Source organism: Schistocerca piceifrons, chromosome X (assembly GCF_021461385.2).
Source record: "Schistocerca piceifrons isolate TAMUIC-IGC-003096 chromosome X, iqSchPice1.1, whole genome shotgun sequence".
NCBI classification, from domain to species: Eukaryota; Metazoa; Arthropoda; class Insecta; order Orthoptera; family Acrididae; genus Schistocerca; species Schistocerca piceifrons.
In genome coordinates this window covers 460093427-460117738 of record NC_060149.1, presented here as the reverse complement: position 1 = coordinate 460117738, position 24312 = coordinate 460093427, and the positions used below count along the sequence as shown (strand labels likewise).

The window sequence follows — 24312 nt, the reverse complement described above, 5'->3', positions numbered from 1 at the left end:
AGAAAGTAACTAAACAAAAAAATTTTACAACAAATGGAACTTAAGGGATCGAACATTCGACACTAAATCCGTTGCTACCGTCGATCAAAGTGCCCATGGATATTTCTAAGAAGCCGTTAGGGCGAGGCACGTTTCCACGAGGATAGGGTTCGTATGGTTCTGTTTTCTGTTCCCGTCCGCTTCGTAAAATTAACATGCACACAAGGTTAATTTTTCATATCTGCGCCGGCCGGAGTGGCCGAGCGGTTCTAGGCGCTGCAGTCTGGAACCGCGCGACCGCAACGGTAGCAGATTCGAATCCTGCCTCGGGCATGGATGTGTGTGATGTCCTTAGGTTAGTTAGGTATAAGTAGTTCTAAGTTCTAGGGGACTGATGACTTCAGAAGTTAAGTCCCATAGTGCTCACAAGGGAACCTCCCCATCGCACCCCCGTCACATTTAATTACTAGTTGGCACAGTGAATAGGCCTTGACAAGCTGAACACAGATCAATCGAGAAAACAGGAAGAAGTTGTGTAGAACTATGAAAAAAATAAGCAAAATATGCAAACTGAGTAGTCCATGGGCAAGATAGGCAGCATCAATGGCAGTATAAACTCTGAAGCGCCGTGGTCCCGTGGTTAGCTGCGGAACGAAAGCTCTTTGGTACAAGCCTCCCTCGAGTGAAAAATTTTTTTATTTTCAGACTATTATCAAAGTTGAGGCACTCTAACATAATCAACTTCGCTCTCTAAAATTCCAGAACATGTTCAGATTTGCTTGGACACATGTAGGATTTGACGGTCTACACACGGAAAAATTTGAAAACGTTAAAAACGTATGTTTTGACAGAGCACAGGGAAAACTGTGCGACTGTGAAACTGTTGCATTCATTTGTTGCAGTTCATGTGACAAACTCTTATGTTTTCATCACTTTTTTGAGAGTGATTATCACATCCACAAGAAAACATAAATCGGCAAGGTAGAAGAATCTTTTTACCCATTCGCCAAGTGTACAACTTAGATGGATCGACAACATATTCCTGTCAGGTGACGCACATGCCGTCACCAGTGTCGTATAGAATAGATCAGACGTGTTGTCCTGTGGAGGAATCGGTTGACCTATGACCTTGCGAGCAAATGTTTTCGGTGCCCATTGGAGAGGCACGTCATTTCGTCTACTAATCGCACGGCTTTGCGGTGCGGTGGCAAAACACAGACACTAAACTTATGACAGTGAACAGAGACGTCAATGAACGAACGGACGGATCATAACTTTTCTAGAATAAAGAAAGTAAAATTTCGACTCGATGGAAAACCTGAACCAAGGACCTCTGACTCCGGAGCCGCTCACGCTAACCACGGGTCCACGGGGCTCCTGAGTTCCCAATATCCTTAATGTTACTTACGTCGCGCATGGACTACTCAGTTCGTATATTTTGCTTATTTTTTTCGTAGTTCCACACAACTTCTTCCTGTTTTCTCGATTGATCTGTGTCCAGTTTTTCAAGGCCTATCCACTGAGCCAACTTATAACAAAATCTGAGTGGGGTGCGATGGAGAGGTTCCCTTGTCAGAGCCATTTGAACCATTTTTCATACCTACCACACCCCAACTGTGGGGAGGCTCCAAGACGACATTACCCAGATATTTAGCAAAGTATTGACGACAGCGCGGGTGGCGTCGTAGACGAATGACTAGTTCCAATAGGAAGGTCCAGAAACCGAGGAAGTGCTTGTCATCATCACGGTAAAGATACAATATGGTTAACCCCTTGATCCATATCACTGCATTCATCTTAGTTCGTGGATAAAAACGTCATATCTGGGATAAGAAGGGATGTCGAAGTCACTGTTGTGGGTGTCAATCACTGAATGAGGCCCTGTCGGTCTCGTCAACCGCTAAGGAAGATGCACATTCCAGTCGGTGTTCAGCTGTATCGGGTAGATGACACTGGGGACATAAAGGAGAATCGGCCATACGTATGGAATGGAATCTATGGTGATTCATATATTTGTGGTTGACCATCAAATAGCAGGCCGCTCTTGCATCGGAATCGAGAAGAGCGCCATTTACTGCGCGCCAGAACACCTGGGAAGTAATCAAGGGTGGACGGCTTTCAGTCGGATGTCGGGGATGGCATCGCATCATGTGGCAATAAACATTACGGGTCCTCTGCGGCCGCTCACTCGCCAGATAAGTTTCCACATCACTGAAGTCCTCAAAAAAGTATTTTGAGAGAGATAATATCAGAGACATGCTCCACAGCAATGGGTGGCACGTGAAAGGTGGAGGTCAATCCATCAATCAGAGTTCCCGTGAATCTGCGCTGGAGGTGGTTCCGCATCTTCAACCTCGTGACGACATGTAAAGCAGCTACTCTAACCAGCACATTGATCATTACGAGACCATCCTCTGTGGTAGGGAGGGTGAGCGTGTTGTATCACACTTTGATGATCATTCTAAAGACGGTAATGTGCGTGCTATCGTCTTCTGTAACTGGAGGAACGTGGCCAGATGTGGTATCCTGGATATCAGATAGATGTTGACATAAGCCGCCCGCTAGCCCATGTTCCACGCCAGTGATTCTTGGACTCCATCTGGCATATGCACTTAAAAGACCACATCGTCTGCGTATGCACGGCTGACAAGGGTATGGTCTCTCAACGTAAGTACACATGCAACCAGAATCGTAGTCCATGTAACAGTGGCTCCGTAACAATGCTGCCGACATAATTGCACTGTAGGTCACAGGATGGCATTCACGTATCATACAGCCGTTACGGCGCCTTTCATGACCACCAGCTGCGTACGTCGGCAAAACATAATGCCACCCCAAGCAGGGAACCTCCACATTCTTGCACTCGCTGGACATTGTGTCTCAGACGTTCAGCCTGACTAGGTTGTCTCCAAACACGTCTTCGATGATCGTCTGATTGAAGGCATATGCGACACCCATCAGTGAAAAGAACATAATGCCAACCCTGACCGGTCCATTTGGCATGTTGTTGGTCCCATCGGTACCGCGCTGCATGGTGTCGTGGTTGCAAAGATGGGCATCGCCATAGACGTCGGGAGTGAAGTAGCGCATCATGCAGCCTATTGTGAACAATTTGAGTCGTAACAGGACGTCCTGTGGCTGTACGAGAAATATTATTCAACATGACGGCACTGTTGTCATGGTTCCTAATATCCATAATCTGTAGGTAGGGCCCATGCACTTGGGCGGCGTGAGCGACAGCTCCTGTCTCTGTGTATCTTCTCCATGTCCGACCAAAATCGCTTTGGTTCACTCCGAGACACCTGGACACTTACCTTGCTGAGAACTCTTCCTGGCACAAAGTAACAATGCCGATGCGATCGAACAGCGGTATTGACCGTCTAGGATGGTCGAAATGCAGACAGCACGAGCTGTGTACCTCCTTCCTGGTGGAATGACTGGAACTAATCGGTTGCCAGACCTCCTCCGCCTAATAGGCGCTGTTCATACATGGTTGTTTACATTTTTGTGAGGGTTTAGTGACATCTCTGGACAGTGAAAGAGACTGTGTCTGTGTTAAAGTAGCCACAGTCGACGTCTATCTTCAGGAGTTCTGGGATCTGGGGTGATGCAAAACTTTTTTAATGTGTGTACAATACATAAATATATATGTAATAATTTTTTTTAAATAAATTAATTTTATAAATTTTTAAATAGATAATGCTCATACTGTAACGCAGCCAATTTATTTTCTAAAATCTATCTATTACTATCATAGTAAGTTTATATATTCTTATAGACTTCAAATGAATAAATCTCGTCTTTCTTAATTCATATCAAATTCATAGCTCTATACTGTTTTTACTGTAAAATAAACAATATTTGCAATCTTGTAATATTAATTTTATTTTTAATAACATATTTCAAATTTCGAAATTTTCTCCATATTTTGTTTTGATAACAAAGTGAAAATCATACATTAATTCCTTTGATAAATCAGGTCTAGCATACCAACATACATATTTTATTACAGAAAATTTTTGTTTTATTCATACGGATTGGAACAAAATTCTCATTAAATATTGTTCTATTTTTTAAAATTTTTAAGTAATAATAAAATGTCAGTTTTAAGATATAAACCATGGTATTCACCAATATTTTTATAATAAACTTTTCCAAGACTTGATGTTTAAAATCTTCATAACATATTTTATTTACATACTTCATTAAATTTCTATTTTGTTGGAAGAAGTGTTTATTCAAATTTCGTAGAATTATCCATATAATCATAGGAATAAACCACTGTTTTGATTACTTAATACATTAGTTCTTTTGGAAAAACAGTTTGCATTATTTTTCATTTGTTTATTCATATATTTGAAGAAAGTTTATCATAAGTGATTCTAAATATGTGAGTATCAATAAATCACATTTCCAAATCTTCTGTTTTGTTTACCAAAAATAATATATCTATTTTAATTATTTGGAATTAAATTTATTTCTTTTTCAAAAGGTCTTTTACAAATGTATGAGAATCGAATCCTGATAAATTATATAAATATATTGGTACCAAATAGGGATATTTTAACTGTAAATTAGCATTACTATATAAAGGTTTTACATACTTGCCAGTCAAATAATGAGAATGAGGAACTTTTATATTATTTCTTGTGTAAGTTTTCTGCACAAAAAAATTTTAGATTTATTATGTATTAATTGTTCTTCAGAAGTTAACAGCTATAGTTCTGCAGTTTCAGAAAAAAAATATCCGAATTCGCAGTCGTGCATCGATAGCTCAGTTGGTAGAGCACTTGCCTTCGAAAGGCAAAGGTCCCGAGTTCGAGTCTCGGTTCGGCACATAGTTTTAATCTGCCAGGAAGTGTCATATCAGAACACGCTCCGCTGCAGGGTGAAAATCTCATGATTATTTTGATGCTCACCTTAATCTTCTGCATCAAATGGTTCAAATGGCTCTGAGCACTGTGGGACTTAACATCTATGGTCACCAGTCCCCCAGACCGTAGAACTACTTAAACCTAACTAACCTAAGGACATCACACAACACCCAGTCATCACGAGGCAGAGAAAATCCCTGACCTAGCCAGGAATTGAACCCGGGAACCCAGGTACGGGAAGTGAGAACGCTACCGCACGACCACGAGCTGCCTGCGGACTCTTCTTCATCACTGATGTGTAATAAAGATAATCACAAGTAAATATTTGGTGCCCATTTTTATTAATCTGACTTGAAACCAAATTAGATTTTTTAAAATTACAAAAACCATTACTTTTTTAAAATAAAAATACTTTCATTATAGCTTTAAAATAAGAAACACAAGTTTCTTAAATGGAATATAATAAACATTGTTTTTGAAAAACTAAAAAATTAAAAAGATATTACATTATTACAGAAATCTTTTCATAGTTCGTTTACATTTATAACTTTTATGATTTTTATTTCATGATATTTGTTTGAATTCTAATTAATAAACTACGTTGAATGTCCCCTTTCTTTAAAGCCAAAAGTTGTTGGTAGCAGTAGATGAAATTTGCCAACTGGTTCCAAAATTTGGGTCTGCGTGAGCAAGTATCATCTACTCACAGTCGATTATGGGTGTCTACATTTCCATGTCCCTGCTCGGAATCGTTGGGGTATGACGTCTTCAGATTCGTATGTGACTTGGTAGGATGATGCCATTAGTGGTTATTCAGCAAATCCATAGCTTCACAAGAAAACCTTGCATTACACACTACGTTGGCTTGCTATATTGGCAGTGAGTAGAAGAGAATCCACAAAGGAGGCCGGTTGGGCAGTGGTTCCTAAGGTGTTGGATTCTTTTGGCGAGAATGCACAAAGGCGTGAATGTTTCCAGTCCCAAGTGGAAACAGAATAATGACAAAGCTATTACAGCCGTAGAGGAATACAGGGTAGGCATAAAGCTGTGCTGGATGGGTATTTGTAAGGCATTCACTGTTTAGCAGACAGGCGCATATGAAAATGTTTCATCCTCATGATAGAATACTGCAGAAAGAGGCTAAGGGACAAGTAAAGCAGGGAGACGTGATGTCTCAGTGACTTGGTTTGGAACAGAGGTTTTAGCAAGCGGCAACGCTCATTCAACAAAAGGAGAAGTGAAGGCTATCATGGGTAGCTCAGCAGTAGAATGAGGAGTAAGGAATGGACAGGAGTGAACTCAAATTTACCCAGTAGCATCCTGTGACAGTCGTCCACGGATATTCAGCAGGAAGGATGACTGTGGACTTGGCTCTGTGGTGTAGATGAAACTGAGCTACTCCACATATTTTGAAACATGTCTCTATTGTCTGGCGAGGGCGATAACGTCTCCTTGTCTTCCACTCATTATACAGGTAATACTAAATTCTGTGACAAATTCAGATACTTTAGCTATGAAATGTGCCTTGGGGGATTACACCGTCCACCAACATGTTACTGAATGGCAATTCCATTGTGAACTGCTGTGTGACATGTTCCTCACTTAAAGGCTACACAAAGTGGTACAAACCGTAATGAGTTGGCACGTGTGATTCGCAGGACCTCAGTAAAGCATGGCACTATTTCCAACACGGTGGACGATGAAGAGGGGAGGGGGAGTATACTGTAATTTAAAGATTTGAAGCAGACTGGGCTACCAATGGAGGGAGTTCAAGTGCATACTGCGTAACGATGCAACTTCAGAAGGGCTAGAGAGGTATGGGATGTATTATAGTATAGGATGATATTTTTTCAGATTGTGAAACCTGATATTAAAAAAACAGTGCTAAGTCGACATGTGCACGGTAGAGTGTATGACATTAAATTAATTATCTTACTTCCTGGCACAGGTAAATGTCAGGCAGCGAAAGTGTCTGTTATTTTCGTGTGTAGAATAGATAGTTGTGAGAGGATGTTTTCCAAACCAAGCTGCTCCACTCATGGGAGGCGGCTAGCTATGTGAAACAATCTGCACTTGTGCCCAATGGTGGCATTCCAGAGGCAGGTAGAGCGTTTAATTCAAATCAATCAGAGACGATAAGAGGAAATCCTTAAACTATTAGGGTTAATAAGGAATTAGAAATTCAAAATTTGCGGTGGCGTGTGTTAACCTCGCTAATTCACAAAAATATGTTGAAGCAGCGAACGATTAGGGGTGGTAGTGCCAAACAATCACTTTTACAGAAAATCACTGAAAACTGCTAATATCTCATCGCGCAGGACACAGGTGGCTACACAGCAATGCAGTAACATGATACATATACACTGATCAGCCACAACATTGTACCACCTACCTAACAGCCGATATGTCCACCTTAGGCACAGATAACAGTGGCGACACATCCTTCCATGGAAGCAATGTGGCCTTCGTTGGTCTCTGGAGAGATTTGGCACCTCATCTGCACACACACGTCTACTAATTCCCATAAATTCCGGCCGGTGAGGAGGGGTGACGGGATGGGGGGGGGGGGGTCATAACCTCTGACCGCCACGTTCAATCACATCCCAAGTGTGTTAGATAGGGTTCAGGTCTGGCAAGCTTGGGAGCTGTCACATCTACTGGAACTCTCCACTGTGTTCCTCAAACCACTCGTTCACACTCTTGGCCTTAGAACATGGAGCATTAGCTTCTTGAAAAATACCACTGCCGTCAGGAAACATAATCATCAGCAAGGGGTATACGTGGTCTGCAAGCAGTGCACGATACACCATAGTCATCATGCTGTCTTGCACGAGCTCCACTGGACCCATGGATGCCTACGTGAATGTTCCCCGGAGCATAATGGAGCTGCCGCGAGCTTCTCTCCATCCCGCAGTAGAGCTATCACTGAGCTGTTCACCTGGAAGATTCGCGCCCTCCCATCGGTATGACGAAGAAGGTATTAGGATTCATCAAACTATGCAACCCTCTGTTATTGCGTCAACGTACGAAGCGGATGATCACCGGCCCATTTCAGTCGTAGTTGCGATGTCGTGGTATTAGCATTGGCACATGCATGTTTCGTCGGAGGCGGAGGCTCATCATTAGCACTGTTCGGTGCATAGTATGTTCAGACACATTTGTACTCTGCCCAGCAGTGAATACTGTTGTCAGTTCCACCACAGTTCGCCACCTTTCCCGTTTTACCAGTCTTCCCAGCCTAAGACGTTCAACATTTGCAATGAGGGGTGACCGCACAACTCCACCAAGTCTGGACATATTTGGAGGGAAAAATGCCACAAGATGCGAAGAAAAAGCTATTTACGTTGATCGCCCTTTACTTTTATAATATCATTACATTTTCTACATGTTTTTGAATATGGTGCATCAGACATTAAGCGAATCGGTTTTGCCGTTGAAGTGGATTGACATTTACAAGGTAATATGCTAGCACATCTCTGTTGCGAATAACTGTTCGGTTTCCTTTCTGAGTTGTTCCTTTTTCAATATCCTCCAAACCTTCTTGTGCTCGAAATTAACAGCACGTCTTTTCCGTGTAGGGTTGTTAACGACACAACAAGTCTCACCAACGATCTTTTTGCCAAGTTTATGTTAACATTTAGAGGTCAATTTAATATACGCCATTTATTAGCCAAAATGTCAAAAGTCCATTCAATGTATCTACGTACTATGCCGAACCGATAGTTGAATACTATTACGTTTTCACTTAAATTATTTCCTGCACGGGGTCGTAAAAATGTATTTTAAGCAATCAGGATTAATTTTCATTGAAAATGTTTACATTATTGTTCAGTGTACTTAATTATACGAAACCTTAGAATATTAAAAAATTTAAGTAGAATACTAATATGCTTACACAATTTTAACCAGCAGCTTTTCTTCAGGGTCTATACATGAGCACAAGTTTGTTGTCATTCCAATTATTGCTCCTCTAATTTTGGAAAGCACACTATGCGATCAAAAGTATCCAGACACCTGGCTGAAAATAGCTTAGAAGTTCGTGGCGCCCTCCGTCGGTAATGCTAGAATACAGTGTGGTGTCACCGCCAGACACCACACTTGCTAGGTGGTAGCTTTTAAATCGGCCCCGGTCGGTTAGTATACGTCGGACCCGCGTGTCGCCACTATCAGTGATTGCAGACCGAGCGCCGCCACACGGCAGGTCTAGAGAGACATCCTAGCACTCGCCCCAGTTGTACAACCGACTTTGCTAGCGATGGCTCACTGACAAAATACGCTCTCATTTGCCCGAGACGATAGTTAGCATAGCCTTCAGCTACGTCATTTGCTACGATCCAGCAAGGCGGCATTACCAGTTACTATTGATACTGTGAATCATGTACCGTCAAGAGCGACGTTCACCATTAATGGATTAAAGTTAAGTATTCCACCAGCTACGTCCGTTTTTTCTAAATTCTAAATTCATTGTCCTGTTCCAGACCTCACGCCAGACTGCGTGAGCTAAAACGCGTGCCTTTCGGCTTCCTCTAGTAACACGGTGTGGGCTCTCCTGCCATCCACAACATACAGTATGGAGTTGGCCAATCCTTAGCCTTGATAACAGCTTCCACTAACACAGGCATACGTTCAACCAGGTGCTGGGAGGTATCTTGGGGAATGGCAGCCCATTCTTCACGAAGTGCTGCACTGAGGAGAGGTATCGATGTCGGTCGGTGAGGCCTAGCACGAAGTAGGCGATACAAAACACACCAGAGGTGTTCTGTAGGATTCATATCAGGACTCTGTGCCGGGCGGTCCCTTATAGGATTGTTATTGTCGTGTAACCACTCCGCCACATGCGGTGCATTATGAACAGGTGCTCGAACATGTTGAAAGGTGCAATCGACATCCCCGAATTGTTCTTCAAAAGTGGAAAGCAGGAAGGTGCTTAAAACATCAAAAGAAATGTTCAAATGTGTGTGAAATCTTATGGGACTTAACTGCTGAGGTCATCAGTCCCTAAGCTTACACACTACTTAACCTAAATTATCGTAAGGACAAACACACACACCCATGCCCGAGGGAGGCCTCGAACCTCCGCCGGGACCAGCCGCTCAGTCCATGACTGCAGCGCCCCAGACCGCTCGGCTAATCCCGCGCGGCGCTTAAGACATCAATGTAGGTCTGTGTTGTGATAGTGGCAACAAGGGATGCAAGCCCGCTCCACGAAAACACGACCACACTATAACACCACCGCCTCCGAATTCTCCTGTTGGCACTAGACACACTGGCAGATGACGTTCACCGGGCATTCGCCATAACCACACTCTGCCATAGGATCGCCACATTGTGTGCCGTGATTCGTCACTCCACACAACGTTTTTCAACTGTGCTGTCGTCGATTGTTTAGCTCCTTACACCAAGCGACGCGTCGTTTGGCAGTTACCGGCGTGATGCGTGACTTATGAGCAGCAGCTAGAACATGGAATCCAAGTTTTCTCACCTCCCTCCTAACTGTCATAGTATCTGCAGTGGATCGTGATGCAGTTTGGAAGTCCTGTGTGATGATGGTCTGTATAGACGTCTGGCTATTACACACTATGACCCTCTTCAACTGTCGACGGTCTCTGCCAGTCAACAGACGAGGTCGGCCTGTACGCTTTTGTGCTATACGTGTCCCTTCACGTTTCCACTTCACTATCACATCGGAAGCAATGGACCTAGAGATGTTCAGGACTGTGGAAATCTCGCGTACAGACATACGACAGAAGTGACACCCAATCACCATACCACGTTCGATGTCCGTGAGTTCCGCGGAGAGATCCAGTCTGCTCTTTCACGATGTTGAATAACTACTGAGGTCGCTGATATGGAGTACCTGGCAGTAGGTGGCAGCACAATGCACCTAACACGAAAAACGTATGTTTTTGGTGCTGTCCGGATGCTTTTGATCATATAGTGTAGTTCGCCGTGGGAAGATACTGACATTCTATTGTAGTTAAAAAATGTATCCTCATAGTCTCGTAACTCCGTGTGAAAGGTGACATAATCACCTCTGGTATTTCTTTCCTGCAGGAGGGGGTGCACCCGGTATGTATGTTTTCTGCTTCTTAGAAGTATTTTCTTCTGAAAAGGACGTACCAAGTGCCAAATGGCTACAGCACTCTCCACAGACACTTTCATTTTGTTTTATTATTTCCAGCAACTCGAACAAACAAAAAGGAAAAAAAATATTCGTCCGTCTGCCGTATTGCGAGTGAGACGACTGAGAGAGCAAGAACTGAAACGGAACCCGCAAACAGACGGAGAGACCTAATCCACACGCCGAGACTTTCGTCGGGCTAGTGCGCTGCAGCCCACGGAAAACGCAGAACCTCATGTCCTGCACTGTGGCGGTTGGCGGGCCAGTGCGTTGTCGCCAGTGACGGCACACGCGCACCGCTGCGAGCGGCGGGCCACTGCGTTGTTACCATAAACGTCGACTGACTAATACATCTTGGAACGAGACTCGAAGGAATATCATGCAAGGCATCTGTAATAATCGGTTCACTAAATACTTTGAGCCGTTAAGGTAGTGTGACTCTATTGCAAAGTAATAGCAGAGATTGGTAACGAAAATGCGAGACAGGGAACAGAGGGAAAACTTCAAAACCATTTTTCTCGCAGTGACATAGTTCATTCGTCATATTCGTTCCTACTCGGAGGCACGCCGCAACTCACGCAGAGAGGAAGACGTAGCACGCTCATCACCTGCCTGATGGGCCAAGTACTAAGTTCATAACATTATCGTTGAAAATAAGGGTTAGTAAATCGGTGACGGGCCAGCACGTAGGGCATAGAGCACATTACGTGAATATACCTCCCTACGGCTAAGTGTCTAGCATTTCGATGAAATCGGCGAAAATGATCCTCGGGCCATTCATTCATTTCATCTTCGTGTACCATTATTTCAGTGCCTAAGGGTTAAGCACACGGACGGTGTAGGTCAGTATGGTGCCAAAGGAAACGCATTTCGTAGTCATTAGTTACGTAACATATGGTATAGAGTAGAGGGTGCATAGGAGTGTATATGTAAGTATTAGACTATTGTTTTGAAGTATTTCACACCCTTGATTGCAATGATGTTCTTTCGTAAGTCGTATCTTCACGCAGAAATGTATTGGTATATACATTTCAACATTTCTGGGGGTGGGGGGTGGTGGAGTCGGGGTGCCTTGCGACAATGCAATGCCTAGCAGCAATGTGATCTCATACAGCCGAGTAATACCTCAGAAACCACTCTGTGTTAAGTGAGGATTGACTTTCGCTTGCTTTGGTCTGAAAGTATCGCTGGATATTTTAAATTATCTTCCTACTGTGAGTGTATGCATTTATCGTCATGATGAACACTCACGAATCAACCTAAAGAAAGAAAAAGCGCGTCGAGGTTTCACACAACGAAAGCTTAAACAACACTGAAATTGCGAAGAGGTTAAGCTGTTAGAGGTCAGCTGTGAATCAAAATCTGTAGAAACTGATGGCCAAAGGAAATAAGGAAAATTTTGCATGAATAGGACAGCTACGCCCTTCTTCGCCCAGGGAGTACAGAATACTTCGTCCAATAACCCGGAAAACAGGAGTACTACTATGTGTGTAGTCTAATTTCCAAGGCTGCTGCTATTAAATCCTCCAAATCTATTATTTCAGATTCGTTCTGTCATGACTGAATTGATGTCAAAAAATTTCTGAAGCCAAGAAAATCGTCAGACCTTAAGCCCAATAAGAATTTGTGTCGATTGGTTGGGAAAGGAGTTCAGAAGAAGTCTGCAGAAAACAGGAGTTGTTGGAAGTAATTGTGAAAGTGTGACACCATGAAACTGACATCAGAACCATTAGAAAATTGACCGACTCCATGCCTGACAGAGTGAAAGCTGCTGGAAGGGCCGAGGGGGGTCCAGCAAAATACTAAGATCATTTAAGGAATAACTACTGGATAATGAACTTGCGATGCACAGTATCTTACACTACGACGAAACTAAACGGAAATTTCATCAAAATATTGAATATTTCACTTCCTTGTCGTCAATGACATGGCATGTCATTTTACAATTGTGAGCCTGCTGTTGACATTTCTTTGAACTAAAGTACTAGAAACAGTCTTGTCCTTTATTATGATGGTCTCATTTGTAGACTTCCCTTGTTTAATGAGTATCTGAATTTTCAAAGACGAATGGATTTTTAGAAATTTTGTACTAAAATTCTCAAAATTATATAGGGATGTGCAATACTTTAGAACAGTAGTGTATGTTGATTAAAGTTCAAGTATTGGTGATGGTATGTTCAATCGATATTGATGTATGTCGCAGGTATCCTGTCATGCGTGCGATGCCTTCTGGAGCACCTAGTAGCAAAACTCATGTTCTCTTGCATTACGGTACAGCTTGTGATCGAAGGTGTCAACTGAAAGAGGTGTCGAAATCATGTAAATAGGGTATTATAAAATCTGTGAAACACAAGGCTACAGTAGTACCTCTATATCATTACTGTGTCAATGTATGCAAAGCGTCGTCGAAATGTCAGTGTATTTCATTCAGTATATTGGGAAATTCCAGTTACAAACTTCTAGGGCTTGTAGAGCGGAGTGAAAGCAAAATATTATGAATAAGGACCCATGTCATGTTTAACTCATCTACTTCTGCTTGAGGAACTGAATGAGGCTTGACGCTGTACAGTTATTAGGTAACTATTCCAAAGGAAACATAACGAAAAACATCCATTTATCACTTAAGCACATTTGTTTGTACAAACACATAAACTTTACGAGTTTCCATTGTCTCGAAACAAAAAGGAACCCAGCATACTAGGGTCACTCCAAAAGATATGATCACTATTATCGTAAAAATACAGTTTTCATTCTGCATCTGTGAAAGTTTTACAGTGTGTAGATACATCCATCCCGCTTGTTTTCAAACTTAGTTCAACCTGTTCCCGTGAGTGGTGCTGTCACAGCATGTCTTCCAGATGGCTGCTACACGTGACGTTCGTCAGAAGCAACGTGCTGTTATAGAATTCCTGTGCTGTGGAAACGAGACAGTGGGAAACATCCACAAGAGGTTGAAAAAGGTGAATGGAGATGCTGCTGTCGATCGCAGTACAGTTAGTCGGTGGGCAAGCAGGTTACGTGATGAAAGTGGGCACGGCAATATTGAGGATTGTCCTCGCAGCGGCAGGCCTCGTACTGCACACACTCCAGACAATGTGCAGAGACTTAACGAATTGGTGGCTGCTGACAGACGCATCACAGAGAACGAATTGCTATGCTACGTTGGGATAGCGGAAGGAAGTGTTTACAGAATACTAAAAGTGTTGGCGTTAAAAAAGGTTTGTGCCAGGTGGGCTCCCAGCATGTTGACAGTGGCTCGCAAAGAAACAAGGAAAACGGTATGCAGCGAACTTTTGGAACAGTACGAGAATGGTGGATATGAATTTCCTGGAAGAATTGTGACAGGTGATGAAACATGGCTCCATCATTTCACCAGAGACAATCAATGGAGTGGCATCATGCAAATTCATCCAAGGAAAAAAAATTCAAAACCACACCGTCTGCTGGAAAAGTTATGGCTACGGTGTTTTCCGATTCCGACGGACTCTTGCTTGTGGACATCATGCCAAGGGGAACCACCATAAATTCGGATCCATATGTGATGATACTGAAGAAACTTCAAGCTCGACTGAGTCGTGTTCGACCACATCGCCTAAAGCAGGATGTTTTGCTGTTGCACGACAATGCACGGCCACATGTCATTAAAAATCCATGAAAGCGATCACAAAACTCGGATGGACAACACTGAAACACCCGCCTTACAGTCCTGACCTGGCTCCATGTGACTATCATCTCTTTGGGAAACTGAAAGACTCTCTTCGTGGGCCGCGCGGGATTAGCCGAGAGGTCTCAGGCGCTGCAGTCATGGACTGTGCGGCTGGTCCCGGCGGAGGTTCGAGTCATCCCTCGTGCATGAGTGTGTGTTTGTCCTCAGGATAATTTAGGTTGAGTAGTGTATAAGCTTAGGGACCTATGACCTTAGCAGTTAAGTCCCATAACATTTCACACTCATTTCAACATTTTTCTCTTCGTTGAACAAGGTTTGAAGATGATGACTCCCTTGTGCCAGAATTTTACTGTGCGGGTACATAGGCGCTGGTTCCAAGGTGGCGTAAGGCAGTTCAGAGGGATGGAAATTATGTGGAGAAATGAAAATATTGTTCCTAAAGAATGTATCTACACATTGTAAAACTTTCAAACATATAGAATAAAAGATGGATTTAAAAAAAATAGTATGCATTTATTTTGGAGTGACCCTCTTACTATACATACAAAACAGTACCGATGCATTACAATATCACCTTGATGTGACGACAGCCCACATTGTTACGGAATTGTACCTACGTGCCATCTTCTGGAACACACTCTCCATTCCATCTCGTGCCGGTTCAGTTTCTAGCTCAGCGGCCACAACTCGTGCCAGCAAGTCGACACGAGCCTTGTAAATTAAACTTTGAGTACGACTCCACAAGACGTAGTCTATAGGAGTTGAATCTGGCGATTGCGGCGGCCGCCAGGTTACGCCGCGTCGGCCTGTCCATCTTTCACCATATCGTTTGTTCAGATGCCTCCGTATCGCACGTGAGAAGTGAGATGGTGCACCGTCATGCTGAAACCCCTTTTCCCGACGGACATTCGATGGCACAGCTTCCAAGAACGGGTCCAATACGTTTTGAAGGAAGATTAGGTTCTATGCAAGATCAGGTAGCTTGAGTGGGAGAAGGCCTATTCACATAAATGACCAGAATAACCGCCTACACATTAATACCAAACACGTGCTGAGATCCCTGAATTTGTGTGCCACGACGGATTTCGTCCGCACAGACACGGCTGTTTCACGATTTCAGACCACAGCCCCTAGTAGACATACATTCATCTGTCAACAGAGCTCGACGTGGAAACAGGGTTGTGTCAATGCAGCGGGGCAGGAACCATTTCCAGTAGGCAACCGCGTTGTGGAAAATTGCCTGGACCCATATCGAGTACCCTTCGTAAGTGGTGTGGGTGTAAGTATTGCTCACACAGAATGTCCATTGAGACTAACACCTGTTGCACGCAAAGTTGTTCGAGTACACTTTGGCGCGTTCTATTCGACACAATGAAGTAGATCTTCTTCAAATTCTGGCGTGCTGCGATACAGTAGAGCATCACTGCCCTGCTTCCGCACGATGAAGGTACCAGTTTTTCGGGGGCGCTGCGTAGCTTGGACTAAAAGTTTATGCGATGGCGTGCTACTTTGAGGAAAACGTTCGTGATACTGCTGGCTAACAGCTCTTCCGCTACCTCGAGCTTCGTCATACACAAGGGGCATATCTGTGAGTTCCGAAAACGTGCACCAAACCATGTTTATTGTATCTGAGATGCAAAGGCACTGAATAGGTTTCGCAGCAAGGCAGATGTTAAGTGAAATCAGGTGATGGTTTGACGCAGTACACCTCATCCTGACTGCTATATTTCAAACCAGGATAAGCAACTCCGAGACTTTATTTTTCCCTCAGTAGTTACACTTCTGAACTGAAACCGTCGTAGAACGGAAACGGTAAGTTTCAGGACATAGGTTCCTATTAAAATATTATGTACTCACTCCTCTCAACAAGTCCTAGAAATATGTAACGGGAATTTCCGAACACCCTGTAAAATAAGTAAATTGAACCACAGAATTCTAAGATCCACGTATAGGGGTCGGAGTTAAATAGCTTTCCTCGCCACACTTCAAACACCTGAAAATTGAAAATTGGTTGGTCGCGTGTGATTCTTTACTGTACCGGTGTCGCGGAAAACACCGTGTCACGTCTCAAAAGCAGAAGAGGGACGGCATATATAATCGTTCATAGGGAAACGAGCAAACACAAAAACAGGTAGTAAAAGTGTCAATGAGTTGGTGGCAGAGGTGATATTTGTTAAGTATTCCAGCAACAGACTCGGTGGGCTCGCGTCGGAACGGTAGCGACAATAAACTCTTACTACTGATATTAATCATTTCAAAATGTGTTCGACCCTGATGAGGGTTTTACGCAAATAGAAAGGTTATGAATGATGTATATTCTTTTACTTGTAGTTCTCTTGTCCAACCGGTAGAGTGGTAAGCTGTGGTAGTCCAACTATTGTTGGTGGCGCAGCTGAACTTGACAAGAAACGCCATGATTTTCATGATCAGTTACGGAGAGTGAGATGGAAACGGCCGCGGAAGGCCTTGTATTAACGATGCACGGAACTAAGCTCTCACGTATGCATACATCAGCTCCAAGGGGCGTGGTGTATATTTTGGAGCAGGATGTAGGCGTCCAGGCAGCTGTGAAACAGATACGCTTTCTTTATAGAAATGTCTAAGGGTGGCAACATGCATCCTGGTTTGTCTTTCTTTCGATTGAGTCTGTCTTCAGCGGGGCGTTCCTCCTGAGAGTAGGCGTAGCGGTTATCATTCATGGCTTTACAAACGCCACACGACTCACGTGTTCTAGGTCCGCAAAGCTAATGCGATATCATGTCCACGTTCTATAGTAAGGCGCCTGTCAAACGGGCTCGCACTTTCTAGCCAGGCCAACAGCTCAGACACTGGACGCGCGTTTTAGTGACTAATAATGTACATTAAATATTCACGAAAAACTCAAAGGTGGTAGGCTGCACTTGGACACAGGTGGTCATCCTTCCGGTCAATATCGAAACAATGGTATGGCCAAACTATAATCATCTTCTTACGAACTCTTTGGTATCTTATATTTACACATCCCACGGATGACGTAGGGTAAATTTCGTCATCGGTTAGCAACTGTGATTCTAAAACATAAAGACAAGGAATATAATCCGAGTACGAAAGGCATATAATCACGTAGCGTAAGTTTGTATTATGAGAGTGAAATGGTCATCTGTATGCCTGTGTCGCCCCTTTATAAAAGAAACAACTGTACACAGATTCGCTCATAACTGTAATATTAATTGTGGTTGTGCACGGACCCACCAAAGCAGAGGGAACGTCAAAGCAAAACATTCTTGTCCAATTCATCCCATCAGGTGGGTACGGGGCAGCCATTTTTATAATAATACGTGAAAGATTCTCACCACGACCATGTTTCTACAAATGGCTTCCTCAGACGTGGCTCTGCCGGCTTGTGCTCTCAGTATTGACGCAGGCTGTGTGCAACTGGAACACTCAACGGCGCGCACGTTGAAGTCTGGTCCAACGCTTAACCAAACCTTGGATATTACTTCCAAGAGCGACCAACAGTTCCGTCCGTGGACAACCAACATCGTAAACCATGTAATGTTACGGCAACGAAGCAAAGGAGGTCCATCTAATTCGAGCAATACATAGCCTCTCGTCCTACAAACACGGTATTAGTCACTACAGAGACAAATCATCTACCTTCCGACAGAGGTCAGTCGCAAACTGAACACCAAGATACAGCACAAAGTCTCTTTACAAACGACGCGAAAATGTTTTGCGTGTGTATCAGTCTTTAAGCAAAGGAATTCTCGTAGCCAGAGCCAGTGGCAGAGAAGCGAAGGCCAGAAACCACGTGGCTGTGTTCAACAGGCGGTACCTCTGATGTCACGGGGAGTGAGTGGAAAGTTAGAGTAGAGGAGAGAAGTGGATCCGCCCAGATAACAGCGCGGCCCAGCTTGGCTATGTGGGTGAGGAGAGGGAGGAGTCACGCGCTCGAGGAGCGGTGTTCCAGGGGCGTGGGAAAGGAGAGTTCCGCCTCTTTCAAAATGGTGTCCGCTCACGTGATCGTAGTTTTGTCATCTCAGCGTAAACATGGACATGTGGCTGGTCAGTTGAAAGTTGAACCTCGGGTTTTACGTGAACAACACAACATGCTGGCAGCTGCAAATCTCTTTATCGGAAGGGTGCCAGCGAGCTCTGACTTGTGCTATATTACGACGATGATTTCTCCCGTTCTGGTGCTTATCAACAAAATATTTTCAAACTCTGAAGACAAAGATGGTGACTGAAATTTCATGATAAGATCCTGCAGCAACGAAAAACGCTTTTGTTTTAATGAATGACACAGCAGTTTATGTATGATATCCATAATTTTCTCTCCCCTATTTATTGATAATACGAAACGAACTGCCCTTCTTTCAACTTTTTCGATGTCCTCCGTCAATCTTGTTTGTTGCAGGTTCCACACTGCACAGCAATACTCCACGAGAGGGTGGAGAAGCCTAGTGTATGCAGTCCATTTAGTAGATTGTGTTATTTTAAAAGTGTTCTGCCAATAAACCGCAGTCTTCGGTTTGCTTTATCCATAACATTATCTATGTGACATTTCAAGCGAAGTTATTCGTAACTCTAATCCCTAAGTATTTAGTTTAATTTGCAGCCTTTAGTGTTTTATCTTGCAGCTGAAATTTAGCGGATTCATTTTAGTACTCATGTAAATGGCTTCAAACTTTTCATTATGTTGAGTCACTTACCCTCTTTTCGCACCACACAGACATCTTGTCTTAATCACTTTGCAACTATTTTGATCATTTGATGACTTTATAAGACTGTTAATGACCTTTTATCCGCAAAAAATCTAGTAGAGGGCGTATAACAGCTCCTTGGGAAACGCCAGATATTACATCTGTTTTACTCGATGACCTTCCGTCAGTTTATGTAGGTTGTGCTTACAAAGGGTTAAAATGTTGCAAGTAAATAGCAGTGAAAAGGACTAAAGTCATTTCCCTGGTTAGAGCTCAATGAGTGCAAGTACCCAACGAGGTTTGGAATATCACAGAACGTCTGCTCGGCTTCCCCTTGGCTTTGTGATACACGTTCTCCACATACTGCGTACAACATGAGCTTACAGCTGGAAAATGCGAGGAGCGGCAGTCACAAAAAAAAGGCTGCATACTGACATTTGGGGTCCATATAAGAGGCAATAAACAGTATGGTGACTATAAAAGAACGGGATACCCTGCATATTACATAACCTACAGAAACTTCTACAGATATTGCACTCAAGGGCAAGTAACCTCTGTCCATTTTAGCCGTGTGTAGGATACATAAAAGGCTGTAAGCAAAATACACACAATGAAACGAACACAACGGCTTACAAACTACCAATAGGCTGCGGGTGCGACACAGCAGACAAGCATGTAATTAGAGGTACGTACCTCACCTTTCGAAGCGAGAAAGGCAGGAAAGTCATGTAGGTGCCCAGGACAATCTGCACATAATACTGAGGTTTAAAGTTAGTGGTGTTCCATTAACTATACATAGGCGTCGATTAAGGCACAGTGGAAAAGTAAGATTGTCCACCTTCATCTGGAAGAATGTTAATTTTATTTAGAGAAACCACATCAAGAATACTGTTCCTTTCACGTTTATTAACTTGTGATTCCATGGAGCCAGTGTCTTAGGACCTGAAGTGCAGGTTAAAGTGCCTAGGCGTAAGAGGGCCATTCAGAAGAGCAGAAGGCTGCGATAACGGGGGGGATATAGGTTTATGTAAACAACAGGAACACTGAAGGACTCCAATGGAAACCCACTTTCGGTAACTATTCCTTTTTTTATTTTACTTTTCTCATTTATAAGAACTATAGAAACACGAAATTAAAAGAAATAACAGTTCGTAGCATTTAATCATGTCTTTTCGGCCTTCGGTAGGGTGGTGCAGCAATACCGGTAAGCAACGTAGTCTATGACATGAATAAGAAATCTCTCATTTCGTGTCAGTGTCTCTCATGGAGATAGAGAGAAATTACAAACTTCTTTGCGCTTGTCAGAATACTTATATGACATGGTTTGTTTCGTCTCCACCTACCCGTTTTCGAGGCGATCTGATATACGAGGAGTGTAGCGTCCAGTTTAATAATATGGGAGACTGGGAAAGATCTGTCCAGTAAGCTAACATGGAGATGGCTAACTGAATGTTTCGAAGGAATTATAGAACTGGGTCGGTAAATACACGAATAAAGGCAAGACTTGAACAGCAATAATCTTTAATGCTCATCTGAGCAGAAAGAAAATTAGTGACTCGCCCATCTATGAAGTTCCTCTGCAGGGATGTACGCGCCTAAGTATGCACGCGTGCAGAGCTGGATCGAAAAAACTGAAGTCCAGGCTGCGGGCCTGAACTATACAGAGGTCGTATTTGGACGACTGCGTGAACTGTAATCCTTTGCGGGGGCCGCTGCCGCCGCCTTTATACTGTGTAGCAGACCAGTCGTACCTTCCACGCTGGCGTTTCCGGCCACCGCCCTGCAAAGCCGCGTGTGACCATATAAGGTAACCGCCATCGCTCTGTCGCGTCTCGCGGCTTCCTGACGTGAGCTCACGTGAGTTCTACGTCGACAACTTGCTACGCCTAACCACGCTCTGCTGGAGTCGTTTTATTTCTAACCTCCAACAAACTTATGCGTTCTGACGACGTCTCTTTACCTTTCGAACATCGCATTTCATAAATGTGCGAAAGCGGCCGGTAGAAAGGGTAAGTCTCAATTTCTTCTGCATTTCAAACCCGCACAGGAGCTGACATGTGTATTGGAGATTGATCCTGCTCGAAACACATTCATCATTCAGGTTACGGTTGTCGCACTGATGGGATGACACTACCCACAATATGTGTATACTGTGCAGCATCAAATAGATCATCTAACCTGTAGGGCGTCCCATTTCAATGGCAGCACATCCAGCCTCAAACTCTCACAAACGATCAATGTGAGACGATTTGTGATATATTCTGGGTCGAATAGAGCAAATTGTTATACTCTTGCTGGACCATCATTCTCTCTGGAAAATATTATATTCCGCTAGTTGCGACAGATATTTTTCTGAGAACATCCATGAGAGACCGTTTCCTCAGAAAATCCCAATGGAACCGATCACATGGAGCTTCCCCTTGACCGCTACACTTTTGCTGCGTGGTCCAGCATCTCAAAGCAGACACCGAACCGTTCCTACCGACCCAAGAAATGCGATAATGTGTTTCAGCTACACAAAATAAAAAAAGAATATTCCCGTGATACGGTAACAAGTTCTTTTACCTGGACTGACATTGTACACTAACGTCTAATTACCTTACACTTTCTGGATTCTCCAGTATCACGATGTAATTTCATCCAATGCTCCAACGCCGTTGAACTTTCATTCTCCGCAATACCAGTGAGACAGTCACGAATAACTTGTTAACGATGATATATTGCTCTGAATAAAGTGGCTGTGCTCAAAGCAAGGCGCTTCATGTATCAGACCATGAGCCATGTAATGGCTATCATAGAATGAATGGTGCGAGATCACATATAACTTATCGCGTAAGGTGGTTAGTCAGTGCAGCAAATACTGCCCCCACATGCAGGAATTAAGTCTAACGCGATAAATAACTCTAGACTAAAGCTCCTCTTCAGGTAAGGTGACCCTACAAGGGCGTGGAGCAAATTGTCTCTCTCTAAATTTGTTAATGCCATGTTTAAGTCACTGGACCAACGATTTCGAAAAAAATGGAGGCCAGAAAACATCCAGTTTGAGCGCATAGTTACCTTCAACGAGTACTTACCGATCGGGATGACGTGGGTTGAGATACAAGGGCTTAATGTTTTCGTTATATAATTAATAAGGTGCAATAATCACAGCATAAGCCTGCTATAATAATATCTGAAAGAGTACTACTTGCTATACTATGAGATTACTGATAATAATAATATACATATTGTATTCAATTATCAATCAGGCTCTCTTCCATTAATTAATTACGCAGCAAAATATTTGCAAGAATATAATCAAACTTTCTTTTCTGGAGACTATTAGGCAAAAGAAATTAACATGTATCAAAGAGTCTTTTATTCAGTAAGCATGGTACAGAAAAGTTATAAGTTTCGAACCATTTTATGACATTTGTTAACCGACGAATTGTCAAGACGATAGCTAATAAGCGATTGTGTGGACAATAAAACGAAACGAAATGAATTACGATTACCTATAGCTTCGAAAATGGAGGGCTGGTGACATGAACTTCTTTACAAGAGTTAGCTTTACACCAATCAGTATGTTAATGTGCATCGAAATGAGTCGGTCGTCGTACGTAGCCCCATTTCCAGAATTCACTAACGTCAATGTTCGTGTAACAGCTGTTCTAGGCACTGAATAATCATGTTTTGAAATTTTTCGTCATGCTAATAGACTTTGATGGAGCTACATTTTTATTGCTGTTATTGATATTATTATTATTATTATTATTATTCGTCAAAGTAAGAGCCATGCCAAATGGGTTGGTTAACAGATTTATCATACGTGCTACCACAAGTGACCCTCGTATATTTATAGCTTAAAATCTGTCACAGTTACAGATGAAACTTGACTGCTAATCTTTGGAACTGTGGGATGTTTCCATTGCTATGGGTATTTTACGGAAAGCGAGAAAAAGAAAATAACTCTTGCAACTTAAAATGGAATCGAAGTTTAAATTGGAATCTTATCTCAGTCACTTTACATAGGACACCAACAGGTTCTCCACTGAGTTCTAGTGACGACCATCAAACGCTTCTCTCTAAGGATTCTATATAGAAGATCTTACGCGAAGTAAAGCAAAATTTATTTGCGGAACAGATTCTGTCACTTTTGGGAGTATGTCTAGGACACAGACAGGACAATTTTTGTGTGATACTTCAAGTAATGATTTCTTTTCCGCATATTATGAACGTAGATAGATTATATAACGGTAAGACAGAGATTTAGGAACCCGGTTTTAAACTGTAGGATATTTCCAGGAGCAGATGTGGACTCTGACCACGAGCTATTGGTTATGAACTGTAGAATAAAACTGAAGAAATTGCAAAAAGGTGGGAATTTAAGGACATGGGACCTGGATAAACTGACTAAACCAGAGGTTGTACAGAGTTCCAGAGAGAGCGTAAGGGAAAATTGACAGGAATGGGGGAAAGAAATACAGTAGAAGACGAATGGGTAGCACTGAGGGATGAAGTAGTGAAGGCAGCAGAGGATCATGTAGGTAAAAAGACGAGGGCTAGTAGAAATCCTTGGGTAACAGAAGAAATACTGAATTTAATTGATGAAAGGAGAAAATATAAAAATGCAGTAAATGCAGCAGGCAAAAAGGAATACAAACGTCTCAAAAATGAGATCGACAGGAAGTGCAAAATGGCTAAGCAGGCATGGCTAGAGGACAAATGTAAGGAGGTAGAGGCTTATCTCACTAGGGGTAAGATAGATACGGCCTACAGGAAAATTAAAGAGATCTTCGGAGAAAAGAGAGCCACTTGTACGAATATAAAGAGCTCAGATGGAAACCCAGTTCTAAGCAAAGAGGGGAAAGCAGAAAGGTGGAAGGAGTATATAGAGGGTCTATACAAGGGCGATGTACTTGAGGACAATGTTATGGAAATGGAAGAGGATGTAGATGAAGATGAAATGGGAGATACGATACTGCGTGAAGAGTTTGAAAGAGCACTGAA

General features: G+C 42.9%; 1 non-coding gene across 1 annotated transcript; it reads left to right on the top strand.

Annotated features, from left to right (window-relative positions):
* The first annotated feature begins 4740 nt into the window (after positions 1 to 4740).
* Positions 4741 to 4817, top strand: Trnas-cga. Its single transcript has one exon. It is a non-coding gene; the product is annotated as a tRNA-Ser (tRNA).
* The last annotated feature ends 19495 nt before the right edge of the window (positions 4818 to 24312 follow it).